We start from the raw sequence: 3,151 nt of genomic DNA on the forward strand, positions 1-3,151 counted from the left end.
TTGTTAAGTCTTTTAATGAGGGATATCCTTTTGCTATTTCCTTTCCTTTCTCATTATTTCCTTTTCCTTTTGAATTTTCCTTTCCTCCCTTTTCCTTTTCTCTCTTTTTCACCCCTTTTCTTTCTTTTACTTATATGTTTCCTATCTTCCTCTGACATACTTTCTTGTTCCATAAAAATTTTCTGACCTGCCTTAACTGCTCCTATTACCCAAAAGCAGAGGCCAGAAATTACAAAAAACAAAACAAAAACACTAAGAGCTACCCACACTGGGTCTACGGGTAAGAGAATCATATCCCTCCTTTTAACCAGGGATCAATTTGGGGAGACTTACCAGTACCACCATTCCTCAGCTGAAGAGTTCTGAATCCATGAAATCCTCCATTCCCCATACGGGCCACCACTTTGTTGTGTTCACCTTGTCCAGCAAGAAAAGACGCAACACGATTGGATTCTTCTCAACAGCCTTTCTTTATTTCAGGAACACCTCCGTGCTACCGGGGAACTCCGGAAACCCCGGGAGGACTGCTTATATCCACCCCAGAGCTACGTGTCCTCCTGGGATTCGTCAGTCTGTCGGCACTTTGATATGTAACACCCACTCGGGAGGGGTTGGTGCCAGATTTGGGCTGGCACCTGCGCAATGGCGTTGTTTACGGTGCCCGTGTACCAGAGGTCAGCACCATCTTTTGGGCGTGCAGCTGCCTACAGGCCTCAAATTGGAGGTGCCCTGGGTGGCCTACCTGACCTCAGACTCTCCTTGAATAACTCCTCCCCTTTCTCATCCAACCCTCCCTATAGGCAGGGAATTTCTACAGAGTGAGCCCTCCGGGTATGCATAACATTGTAGGTACAGAGTAACAATAAATCAGGTAAGGAGGAGTCCTCACACTTCTACCTGGTGAACTGGGCTCAGGCACTTCTGGGGTCAAACAGGTATCTGGTCCAGTACACAGGACATGGATAGAAACTTCTTCAGAGCACAATGACCCAGCATGTGTCTCTGCTTGAAATGTTAACTCAGCAAAAATCCTGGTCATGTTGTATAATCCTCAACCCAGAGTCATCTCAGAAGAGGTGAGCCTCAATTTAGAAATTGCCTTCATCTGTAAGAAATTATCTTGATTGATGATTGATGTGGAAGAGCCAAGCCCACTGTGGGTAGTAGCATCCTTAGGCAGCCTAACCTAGGGTATATAAGAAAGTCAGTAGTGTTAGCCAGTGAACCAGTAAGTAGAAGAGCATTCTTCTGTAATTTCTGCTTCAGATACCTGTTTGAGTTTCTGTCCTAGCTACTCTTAATTCTAAACTGTAACCTGGAAGTAAAAGCCAAACAAACCCCTTCTTCCCTTAAGTAGCTTTTTGTCAGTGTTTTATTGGAATAACAGAACAGAAACTGAGCAGATTCTTTGCCAGCCCACAGTGTATTGAAGAGCTGAGCACATAGACACAAAGATGAATTACACAGTTGTCATCCTATTAGCATTTCTGACTTTCATTGCATTGAAAAGACCTTATTGGGTGGTATCATAAAAACAACTCATTTTATTTGCTTTACCAACCCAGTAAAAGTTTATCTTTGGCTCAGTGGGTAAAAAATTCACTACCCAATCATGAGTGCTGAGTTCACTGCCCTGTCTCCACATAAAATCCGTGTTAGTAGTAAACTCCTATAATCCCACCAATAGAAGGTTCAGCTGTAGACACAGGTAGATGCCTTATCAACCAGCAAGTCCAGACTTCAGTGTCAGATCCCACCTCATAAACAAATTAAAAAGTAGATAAATAAATAAATAAGGCTGAAAGTGAAAGAGGAGGGCATCCAAGCCAACCTCTAGTCTCCACACATGTGTGTCAAAGTGAATGCATGCATACATGAGCACAACACATATGTACAGGCATACACACACCATGAGTCAACACATATGTACAGGCATACACACACCATGAGTCCATACTCAAAGATTTTTAAAGCATGTTTTTACTCCACTAGTTATGTGTAGAGACACCTGGCACTCCTGAAATTCTTTCTTCATCTAGGAAGTGAGAGGATTTTTACCAGATCATCTGCATGCTTTCTCTTATGCTGATGATACAACAAGAAATGGAATGTGCCAGTGAATATTCTGAGTTCTGGAGCATTCCATTCAGATTTTGAAGACAGTTATACAGGCTCAGACTTTAATCCCTGCTGAATAAAGTAGGATTGCTGCAAATTTCAAGGCTAGCCTGTGTTGCACAGTGAGATCCAGGATAGTCTGGGCTAACAAGGGAGATGCTGCTTCAAAAACAGAAACTAAAATACATATAAAATCAGATTACCAAAGCAGAAGCTTGAACTGATACATGCTTAAGGTGTCTGTAGCAGCATTATACATAAAAAAGGGGCCCAACCCGACTGTGTCTTGCCTAAGTAACAGTCAAAATGTGGTAACTCTTTGTGATTGGCTATTAGATACTCCTTGAAAAAAAAAAGGAGATTCTATTAAACTTAACAACATAGATAAAGCTTGAAGAAATTATTGTAAGTGAAGTAAGCTAGGGATGGGAGCATACATAGCTCAGTTGGTAGAGTGTCTAGCAATCATGAAGCCTTGGGACCAATTCCCAGCACCACATAAGCCAGACATAGTGGTAGATATCTATAAGCACACCCTTGGGAAGGTGGAGGCAGGAGGTTCGGAACATCAGGACTATATAGTTTGGGATCAGTCTGGGATATAATGTGGTAGTTTAAATAATAATGTCCCTCATAGGTTCATATATTTGAATGTTTAGTCACCAGGAAGCAGCACCATTTGAAAGGATTTAAAGGATTAAGATTCCTGGCTTTGCTGGAAGAAGTGTGTCAGCCACTATTGGGTGAGTTTTGAGGTTTCAAAAACCCATTCAAGGCTCAGTCTCTCTTTCTGCCTATGGATTAAAGTGTAGCCCTCAGCTACTGCTCCAGTGCTTGCATGCATGCACCATACACCCTGCCATGATGGTAATGGACTAATCCTCTGAAACTATAAGCAAGCGCCCAGTGAAATGTTTGTGGGGTTTTGTTTTATTAATCAGAGTTACCTTGGTCATGGTGTCTCTTCACAGAAATATTAACAATGACTAAGGCAGAAACTATTTCAAACAGGAAGGAGAGAGAGAGAGAGAGA

This window comes from Mus caroli, chromosome 10 (genome assembly GCF_900094665.2).
Source record: "Mus caroli chromosome 10, CAROLI_EIJ_v1.1, whole genome shotgun sequence".
Taxonomy (NCBI): Eukaryota; Metazoa; Chordata; class Mammalia; order Rodentia; family Muridae; genus Mus; species Mus caroli.